At 34.5% G+C, this 11532-nt stretch overlaps 1 pseudogene; it reads right to left on the reverse strand.

Annotated features, from left to right (window-relative positions):
• Positions 1–10328: 10328 nt before the first annotated feature.
• On the reverse strand, positions 10329–11225 carry LOC141511167 (large ribosomal subunit protein eL6-like; annotated as a pseudogene).
• Positions 11226–11532: the final 307 nt, after the last annotated feature.

Genomic DNA, 11532 nt, shown 5'->3' on the forward strand with positions numbered 1-11532 from the left:
GAAATATACATATATGATATTGGCATAAACATACTGAGCACATAGATGTGTAAATTTATCTGCATATTTATATTTTCTATATATATTATGCTTATCTATATTCTACATGTATAAATTTATATTTATATATTCATATTTATATTTATCAATATTATACATTGCAAAGTCTATGTCATTATCAATCAAAGCATATCCATTTAAAGAAAATTCAAAAATTAAATTCATAACTAAAACTGTCTTTCTTGTGGTTTCTTTTCTTTTCTTTTTTTCCCCTCTTCCCTGAATAAGTTTAAAACAAGGTTCATTTGCCAGGCAAAAATGGGCTGTGCTTTGTTAGTTGATTGCTTATGACATAATTAGCTGACAATCTGGCACCCGAATATCATGTGCAAGTATTACAATAATGCAGTAAATCGTAGTAAGGTGAACCAATTTAGATTTGTACTTTGGAAGTCTTTTTCAATGATTAAAGGAAGCCTTTAAAAAGTAATAGATCATCCTCTGGTGTCAATCTTTTAAGCTGAAATCAATTTGATTCATTTCACTTTGCAGAAGAAACTAGAATTAACAATTTAATTGCTATCTGATGAAAGAAATGTGCCACAGGAAAGGCAAAAAAATTCTCTGACTTGATATCTATTCCTTCATTTACAGGTAGCATAGGAAAATAATCAGAAGATGACAAGTGACATGTAAAATGACTGAGTTGGTATTTAGAATTCACTATACTGATAATCACATTATATCAATAAGGGTAATTTCATTTTTCAAGAAATCTTTAGGTTATTTTTCTCACTGTGACATTATTTTCATGTTAGAATTGAGAAAGAGTACCATTTCTTATGCAATGTATTATGTAAGCATGAAAATTGATAGGGGGATGGAATTGGAGAGAAAAGAGTATAATTTAGTGCATATCAGTGAGAGAAACTTACTACTTCCAAGAAATAAATAGTTAATGGAGATTTATTTTATGAATTAATAATGATATTTTTAAAAAGTCAATGCTTCATTTGAAAAATGAATCAACTGTTCATTCACTACCTTCAAATATCTCACCCAGCCCATTGTCTTTCCTTTTCCAGGGTGGGTAGGCTTGTTTGTTTGTTTTTGTAGTCCTTGCTCAACTGCATTTTTCTTCTTTGGATTGTCAGATTTGTAAAGAGACCTGTAAGAAGAAGGCTTAGGGAACTTGTTAGTCCACAGCTGCCTCTCTGTTGAGGACAGTGGGTTTGATTAAAGGGGAGCTCCCTCCTGGATTTCACACATCCCATCAATCACATTGATCAGCCCCCAGAAAGGGAACATATTGTCTGGGATGAAGCCAAGAAGGGATATCAATTTCACAATAGCACTTAGGTCTTTCAGCCAAGAATCAGTTTATTTTTGGCGACTGAAGTCTGAAACTCACTTCGGAGCAGGATTTATGCACCATGCTTCCTGGGATAACTTTTTCTTCAGGAAATTCCAAGGATTTTTATGTAGCCAATTAGTTCCAATTCAGCCACCTCCCCCACCATCACCACCACCACCATGCAGGTTAGATACTTTATCTGCCAAAGAGTCATCTTTTATGTCATGGCAGAATGTCCAATTTAATTCTGCTTTTTAGTCATCAAAAATCTAGAGAATTCTTGGTGGAGAGTTCTGCAGGAAAACAAAACACAGGGGAAAATAAAGCTAAAATAGACATAATATTTTTAAAAATTAAGATTAGACACAAATGCATTGTCTGACTCTTCACTTCCTCACAATTGCTCCCAATCTGTAAGGAAGTAAGAAGCATAAACTTTAGTATTTAAGATTTTTGAGGGGAATATCAAATGTTTTGTGTTTTGCAAAAGTTATTTGAAGTATTGCCTCCTATGTGTAACTGATTCTGTCCTTCCAACCACACCAATATTTCTCATTTAAATATAATTTTTGTGAAATAACCAGCTCCAATGATTGTTTTCTTGATTTCTTTATGACCTGTGATCCAGTGCATTTGTTTTCTGCTTATTCTAACTCATTAAAACACAACTTGACAAACAAAATAAACAACTAGATAAAAGACAGATTCTGACATTAAAAAAATATGACAAATGAGAGTTAAAAGCATCTTTTTTATTTAGCTGGTCTAACACACGAAATATATCTTCCAGTAATTGTAAAATATTTTATGAAACATTTCTAATCAATAAGACTCAAGGATCTACCTAACCAGAGTTACTTGCCTATCATCACTTATGGAATTATTTAATTATTTATAAGCATGAATTCAATTTCCATAAAGTCCTAAACAACTAAGAATCAAAAAGATAGCTGAAAATAAACAAAGCGCTCAAAAAAATCAAAAGCAAGCACTTAAATAGAACTGAGTTTTAATCCAGACTCAGACAATTGACAACTATGTGACTGAGCAAATCATTCCATTGTGTTTACCTCAGTTTCTTCATCTCTAAAATGAGGATAATAAAAGCACCTCCCTCCCCAACTTGTAAAGATAAAATGAGTTACTATTTATAAAACACTTTTCAAATAAAGTCCTATATAATTGCTGTTTATTGTTGTTGCTGCTGCAAAATTGATAGGTTCTAGATCACTATAGATGAGGTACTCAGTTAACTGTAACTTCTTTAAAGACATGTCTGAAATGACTCAATTGTTTTATTACCAATTATTTCAACTTTCTATAAACTACCAATGTGTACTTTTCTCTCAACTCCCCAAACTGTAGGATATATATTTCAATGAAGTTTCAAGGAATATCTATTTTCCATGAATAATTTTCTTCAAACACAAGTTCTCTGGTAGAAATCTGTTTAGGAAGCACTCCTTGACCATGCTATTTTCTTTTGAATCATCAGAAGTAGGTAATACATTTTTTCAATTATTTGCTCAGATAGCAAACCATAAAAAGAAATCATTACAATGTCTTCTTGAAAATTAACTAGATATGTATGCTTCCCATTTTACTGTGATTATATTACAGACATTTGGAGCAGTAATAAGTGCTTCAAACCTTATTGTGTTTAAATGAGGTAAGATGTGTTAACTAATGTCAGCAATAACTATCTATGAAATGTACTGCAGGAGTCTTTAATTACCTTTAAATGCCTTTTCTTAAATTATTTTAAAATATTTCCCTTTTGATTTCTGGGGATATAAATTGCACTATGAATGCCTATGTTTACATTTTCAAATTTCATATGAACAAATGGTCTTATTTTTATGACTTCTTAACATAAGGTCTGCTTGATCTATACTTTCTTTTTTAGTGATAGAGAATTCTACAAAATTCATTTCATTTCCTATGCCTGCTATTTCTCCAAAGGAGAATTATGTGTCTTTGAGATCGAGAAGGAAGGATGAATAACAAGAATGATGTGATAAAACAAACCTTGGAAAGCAAAATGCTTAACAGACTTCTGACTTTTCTGCTACAAATATTGCATTATAATTTTCTAGTTTTTTTAATCTGAGACTGTCCAAAATATGATTCTTAATTTTTGATTGACAGAGCTGCCTTTCATCAAATCTACTCTAACAGAAAGATGAATGGTTGATTACAGTCAAGGAGTATTATTTGTCAGGGTGAGATGTGCTTCTCCGTAAATCTTGCGTCAGGTTTCACAGAGATTTTGATAAAAGGTGAGTGTTTTAGTGAAATGATCATAATTGCTTCCTTTTTCAAAGGAAGAGCATCTTCTTCTTTTGTAAACTCCCTGGGTTTTTTTCCTAGCTAAATCATATATTCAGTGTTAAAACAGCATATAACATTAAAGAATAGAATAAAACTATTATTGGCCTAAATGAGTTTCACCACTTGTAATAATTTCTCATCAATTTCCCCCCAGTTCCTCGACTACCCTCATTTCGATCTTTCCCTGTTAGGAGAGATGCCCCTTCAATACATAGCCAATATTATCATGCACTGAACTAAGTCAGCAGTTTTGACATCTTCATTTCAATGTCCTTTTCTGTACCTTCAGCAATGTTAATGTTACAAATTATAGGAGGGCATATTAATAGCCATACCCAAGAAGCAGAAAGAAAAGTGCATTTTTTTAAACTAAGTACTAACTTGGGATTTCCCGGGCCCATTGACAAGTCAGCCGAACCCAGGGCTCCTCCATTGTGATGATAATGGATTCCGTGTTGTTGGCGCAAAGGTCGCAGGGTCACCGTAAGCTCCTTAATGGACTGTGAAATAACTTTAACTGCATTAACCTCTCCAGATCACATGGGTGGCACCAACATCCACTCCTGAAATTTTCATTCGCTTATAGAGACAATACTATTAGATTATTATATTTTCCATTTGCAATAGCAATAGGCTTGAAGCAATTATGCAGCTAAGCATTTCCATTAAGCCAATGGGACCTTAAAGAAGATTAACTAGAGTACCTTTTGCATCAGATAGAAGGAGGTGGGGAGAAAAAAAAAAGTCTGACTCTCCCCAGAGTTCAGGTATCTTCAAACTTGAAGGGTGAGCTAACCTGTATTTTAGAAAATTAAGTCATTAGCTGAAATGGAAATGCCATGGCCAAATTGCAAAAGTCAAGTGGATCCAACTAATTTTTCTAAGCTGAATATCCACTTAGGGAGATTTTATGGTTATTATTGTTTTTTTTTAGTTTGATGTTTTTTTTTTTAAATCATCTCCTCTTATTAGATGCAGGTACCAACTCATGAAATGGAAAGAGCCTGGCTAAAGGGTACCAAGAAGAAACTATGCTAAGAATTCACATTTGACATTTCCCTGATTTTGGCAGAATTCTTCCATCCTAGAAAAGGTCAGAACAAGGCAGAATGCAAGTAACATAATCTCTTCCCACCCCAAGATTCTCCATTCCAGAGTTCTCACTACTGCCCACTGATAATCACTTTTAGTAGGTCACATTTATATTTTTTTAGTTTTTAGATTTATGGCTCCAGGAAACCCTAATAATTTTCAGAGTTGTTAAATGGTGGCTAGCAGACCATATGTAGCCATAACACTTCCTAGGTGAGGGAACCAGATCAAAATGTAATTGGTAAACATCTAACAAAATAAATAAAATACAATAAAGCATAGAAAATGTAAATATTTAGTTTTTAAGTCAACATGCAGCCTGAAGGGACCTTTATTAATGATTTGTTGGCTCCCTTTATTTGAGTTTCACAATTTGCGATCTACTGAAGAAAGGACAATTTGTGATCTATCAAAATTCTAATTTTTCCAAAGAAAAACTATGGGTCTTTGAGATCTAGAAGGAGGAAAGAACAACAACAATGTGATAAAGCAAACCTTGGAAAACGAAATGCTAATTAGACTTGCAACTTTTCTCCTAGAAATTTTCTTACAGGGTCAAATTTATTTGTTTAGGCACCTTTGATTTATAGATCAAAGGAACCCTGACTATTTGGAAGATGAAAACAATTGTTTAAAAGGCTTCTTGCCTGTTTGATTAAAATGTGGAAGTAATCTTGGGTTTTCTATCATTATGCCAAGAGAGTGTAAGCTCTAGGAGGATTTAGAGAGCTGGGAAGATTTCATCATGGACCCAACACTGTTTATGTACCAGTCACTCAAGATGGAAAGATCTTAGTATGGACCCATCACTTTTCCATATGCCAGTCACTCAAGATAGACATTTTTCAGTATGGATCCAACACTGTTCTCTGAGTCAGCCTAGCTAAGCTTGGAGAAGTTCATCACATGAAGGTTTTCCAACAAGCAATGATGGTTTTTTCAGCCAAAGTAATTGACTCTTCCTGCTAAAGAGCTAAATCACCCACTGAACTAAGTTAGCAATTTTGGCACCTTCATTTCCAGGTTGTTGTTTTCATACCTGTTGTGACCAGGGATCCTCTGAATATTGAAAATCGATAATTTCAATTAACATATAAAATTAGGAGGGCAAGGTAAATACCATGCAGGGGTGCAAAGAGTGTTGAAGGCATTTACAAAGAAAAAATAAGTCCACAGAGTATTTGCTTTCTATAAAGTTTGGGTTTCCTTTGAGAGATCATGAACTGGAAAAATAACAAAGATAAAAAGCCTTCAACTGTTTATTTGAGAGAAAGGCATAATTTGAAATTTTACTACAGTCCTTAAATTAGGAAATGGTACTTTGATGTTTCATTTAACTGGAAAATCTGGTAGATACTGGGTAAGAAATATTGTATTTATTAAAATAGCAATGACAGCAACTCTTATCATCTGGATTCTTACAAAATACTATTCATTCTCAAATCTTACCTGCCTTTTTAGTATGTTTAACAACTGGATTGCTATGGAATACATTGCTAATTCCCCTTTTTTGCTATGAGATTCCTTGACTTTTCCAGCAAGATCCAACTAATTTTTTTGAATTGTCTCATACAGCTATGTATCATCCCAAGAAAGTTACAATAACTATCTCATGGGGTTTAAGAAAATGATGATTGATTAATGATTGATGTTTATCCTTTCTTCTCAAAGAAGACCAGGGAGGTAATGCTATGACAAGCCCATGGATTGAATTTGAGTGAGGGGTGCAGGAAGAATTCACTGGGGAAGAGATATTTGTTCTGGGCCATGACAATGGGTAATATCTTGACAACTGGAAGTGGGAAAGAGAGAAGTTAAGGCAGAAAGAATGAACAAAGATACAGAGGAAGGAAAACAGGGGGGTTGTTCATGGAACAGCAAATAATACATTTTGCCTAGAAAATGGCTATGTAATTGGGAAGAAAAAAATATGTATTTTCTCATGATTGGGGACAGGTGCTAATATTGCCAGGACTATCAAGTGAGACCTTTAAAGATTACAATACCATGAGGAGAGTTTGGACTGTGTGTATGATGGTTTGCACCATTAAAGACTATAAGTAAGAGGTCAAAAGCAACTTATTGGGTTGTTTAAACCAAAGTTATCAATTATTGCGAGGTAATAAGCAAGTAGTGAGCAGAGGCGGGAATATGACAAATACCTAGAAGTTTCAGTAATGTGTCAACAGGATTGGGATCCCAAAGAACTAAAGGAAAATAGTATATAGTCATGCAAGAATCCAAGAACATAAGTGTTGATACAAGTTTTAATTCTATTAAATTTTATATTTCCATTCCGACTCACTCAACGAAGAGACCATGTCAACAACATTTGGAGCCCTATTATTTGGTCATTACTCCATTCCATCCCCTCTCAATTTTCATAATGAAGTTCAGCCTACTGCTGCCAGAGTTTATTTGTTTGTTTTTTCCCCCTTACTTTTTTGGGGTGGACTATGGTTGTGTTCCTTCAACTGCAGGAAGAAAGATAAACCTTTAAAAGTAGTTTGGATCAAATCATAATACTTCTAAATGCTAGGCTAATGAATTTGGATTTTATTCAATGGTATACTTAATCATTGAAAATTTGAAGCAGGAAAGTGTTTTAGATAAATTAATAGGGTGATATTGCAATATGATAGATTAAAGGGGAGTCTGATGGCATAGAGACCAGTTAGGACATTGTACTCCCAGTGAAGAAGTAGTAAACTAGGATAGTTGTTTATTTTTTTCAATTTGCCCTTGACTTACCTGCTTTTCAACTTTGACTACTGAGAGAATTGTGTTATATTTAATAGTATGACTACTTTATCTTTAACAGAAATAAAAACCCCCCAATATTTTTGGGGTAGGAATAGGACTTTCATTTTTAACATATAGAATTTGGCAATTGAAAATGTAGTACTAGAGTTTGTAAGGGACCCATCAATAATATTTAGTCTTAATATGTGTTAGGCATTGTATTAAACATTATGGATACAAAGAAATGCAAAAGATAGTTCCTGACCTTGAAGAGCTCACAATCTACTGAGAGAGAGAGAGAACATGGAAACAACTATGTACAGATAAGCTGTAAATATATTAAATAGGAGATAATCAACAGAAGAAAGACACTAGAATTGAGAGGAATTGGAAAAAATTTTGTTATAGATGGTGAAATTTTAGCTGGAACTTGAAAGAAGCCAGGAGATTGGCATGAGGAGGGACAACATATCATTCCTGGAAGACAGTCAATGAAAATACCCTGAGCTGAGAGATGGAATGTCTTGTTCAAAGAATGCCAAAGAGATTAAATGTCATTAAATTGAAGAATAACTGGAAAGGGTGGAAGATAGAGGACTGGAAAAGTCTAAGGACTAGATTTTGAAGGGCTTCGGATACCAGAGGATTTATATTTTGTCTTGGAGGTGCTAGGGAGTCCATGGTATGACCTAACATCTATTTTAAAAAAAAAATCATTTTTTGATAAATTTGAGGATAGATTAGAGTGACTTTAAGGCAGGCAGACCAACATGAGGATATGAGAAATTGTAACAGGGTGGTGGCAGAATTAAATGAGAGAAGGTAGTATATTCAAGAAATGGCAGGCCATAGGGAAAAAAACCTGAATGTTAAGGGAAAGGTGCGATAGAGGGGAGTAAAATCTGGAAATATATTTTGGGGGCAACATATTTAGAGGTAATAGTTGAAGAAATGGAGGTAAATGAAATCACCAGGGAAGAAAATGTAGAAAGGGATGAGAAGGGGCTTGAAGACATAACTTTGGAGAACAAAAAAAGGAAGTGTTATCTGAGAGGTATGGTAAGGTGGTCACCACAGTCTAGAGATTTTCAAAGTTACAGAGTTACTAATGAAAACAGAGTAAGAAAATGATGTTTAATTTGGTGGTTCAGAAGTCATTTGTGACTTTTTGACTCTTTAATAGGAAATATTCCTTTACAAATAGGAAATGTTTCAGCAAAGACACACGTTAAGCATTCCCTTCCATATGGTTGAATGTAAAACCAATGAGAAAATCTAGAGAAAGCTCTTATTATAGACTAATTATTATTAGCTTATAATTAATTCAAATGCACTGACCTCAATGCCTTTCATTCATCCTTATATTACCTGTAATTAGATTGATTTTCTATAACTCTTCATATTACAGAGAAGAAATTACCAAATTCTAGGATTTTAAAAATGAAATGTATAGGTTATGTGCAATCTTTAAACGATATAAAAATTGAGAAACTTTTTCCCCCAAACTGGTTAGGCTAAGGAAAATGAGAAACCAGAAGAAAAGGAAGTCAAGGGCAATTGTGTCTCAGTCATTCAAGGCAAAACACATCAAGTAAGCTGGACACACAAGCAAATCTATCAATAATCCAATTCTTTAATTTCATTATTCTTATTTGCTTAAATAAATATAATTGTGTACCCTCCAACCCTCCAACATGTAATTTAAAACAAAATTATAAAAAATTTAATGGGTTGGGGCGGCTAGGTGGCATAGTGGATAAAGCACCGGCCCTGGAGTCAGGAGTACCTGGATTCAAATCCAGTCTCAGACACTTAATAATTACCTAGCTGTGTGGCCTTGGGCAAGCCACTTAACCCCATTTGCCTTGCAAAAACCTAAAAAAAAAATTAATGGGTTGTCTCTGACACAATTTCTAAACAATTGTCTCTTTTTCAGGTATAATATTCTATTTAATTTCATATGTCTGAAAGTCCTTCAGCTTGTGAAAATGATAAATTTAAGAGAATACTAAAGTCTTTCATCCATTCCTCTGGCAGTAGATATTCAGTAATTGCTTCAAAGGATAACCTTGGCAGCTCTGTTAAGATTGTATGATCAGAGCTTTTGAATCAAATGAGATAATGTACTCAGATCACACTGAGTTGTATGATCTTGGGCTACTGAATTAAATGAGATAATGTGCAGCAAACACTTTGCAAACCTAAAAGCCTCATGTGAACTGAAGTTATTACAATATTGCTATCATATTTTAGAGGCTAATGTTAAGACATAAATAGTCCTAGGGCAAGTTGCTATCTTGCTATTATTCTTTTGTATTTAAAGCTCTGTGGACTATTGACCAAGCTGATAAAGCATTTCCCTCTTGGAATTAAATAACTATTAAAATGTAAGAAATATATTCTGTAAGCTCACCACAAGCATCAGCAGAACATTTTGATAGATTGGGTATGTTAAGAACTTATCTTATTCCCAAATTTCTGATCTCTTCAACTTCATCTTTGTATTTTGAGAAATTTTTTATTCCATGTAACTTGAAGATTTTTAATATTATATATAGCGATATCTATAAATTTTATTGTGGAAAATAGATTATTTGAATTTTTCCGGGCAATAGTTCAATCTGTAACAATAGTCTAGATCTAGTACCTAATTTGTTGAATTCTCTAGAATATTACTGTTTGTCAGTTTATAAAAGATGGTTAGCTTTTCATGTCTAATTCTATCCAAATGTCTATATCTTGCTAGGCATTGGGCATCTAGGCATTACAGCCTGCAATGTTGTATTATAGTTTGTTTTTTTTTTTTTGCTATTCCAAATATTTTAATAAGAGTTCTCTGCAAGGCATTTAGAACACCAATTTGTGAGGATAAACTCCATTGGAGAGAGAGAATACAGAACGCAGGTAACCTCGGAGCTGAGGAATTTTCTTGATTTGGGGCAGGAGCTGAGAGTCCACTGCTTTCTGATCAGCCTTGTGCTGCTCTGTAATCTCGTATTTCTCTTTCTCTGTGTCAAAAATCTCTCCTTCTTGGTGTCTGGGTTTACGGAGCCCCTTCTTCTTAAAGTAAGCATCAGTAAGATGATTTGGAATTTTTACACCAGAAAGGTTAACCCTAGTAGAGGTGGCAATGACAAATTTCTGATGGGTCCTTCGTAGAGGAACCCGATTGATGGTCAGAGGTCCAGTCACCAGTAGCAAACCACTAGCCAGCTGCTTCAGGAAAACCACACGTTTGCCCCTGTGGCAGCCAGTGAGCAGAATCAGAACTGTGCCTGGGGTGATGCTACAGAGAAGTTTCCTCACATGTTGGCTGAAGGGTTTTTTGCCATGACTTAGGAGTTTTCTCGGCACATCTTCAGTAGGGTAATACCTGGGCATTTTGCGAATCTTTACCACTCGGTTTCCTCCATTTTTATCACCACCAACTGGCTTTGAGATAGTAGCAGGCACCCTGTCTTTCTTTTTCCTTTTAATCCGGGTTTTTGGTGCAGCATACTTCTGCTTGTACATGGCTCTGCGGGAATACATTGCAGACCTGGAGTATCTGCCCATCCCTCGGGCCAAGACTGGGTTTCGACTGCAATGCTTTCGAGGTTTTTGCACCACCTTTTCAGCCCCATCTTCCTTTTTGGCCTTCCTTTCCTTTTTTTTCCTTTCTGACCTTCTTTTCCTTTGGAGGCTTTGGGGGGTTTTTGTCGGCCATTTCAGAGAAGGGGCTGTATTATAGTTTTTAATGTTTTCTTAAATCATCTCTATTTAGTAATCCAAGTTCTTTAAAGATAACTCTTCTATAATTTCTGATGGCAAGAACCTAGTCCTGAATTTCCACCACAAAATCCCTCTATTTCCACAAACAAATTTGACAAAACATTTTCTTTAAAAAAAAATGACTCAGTCTCTTATTCAGTGTTTCTTTGCCAAGACATTAATTGGTTGAGTTCATATGAGAATTAGGGAATGAGGGGAAAGTACGTTTTTATTTTTCCTGTTAGATTTTAGTTATTTCCTAG

Source organism: Macrotis lagotis, chromosome 2, assembly GCF_037893015.1.
Source record: "Macrotis lagotis isolate mMagLag1 chromosome 2, bilby.v1.9.chrom.fasta, whole genome shotgun sequence".
In the NCBI taxonomy this organism is placed as follows: domain Eukaryota; kingdom Metazoa; phylum Chordata; class Mammalia; order Peramelemorphia; family Peramelidae; genus Macrotis; species Macrotis lagotis.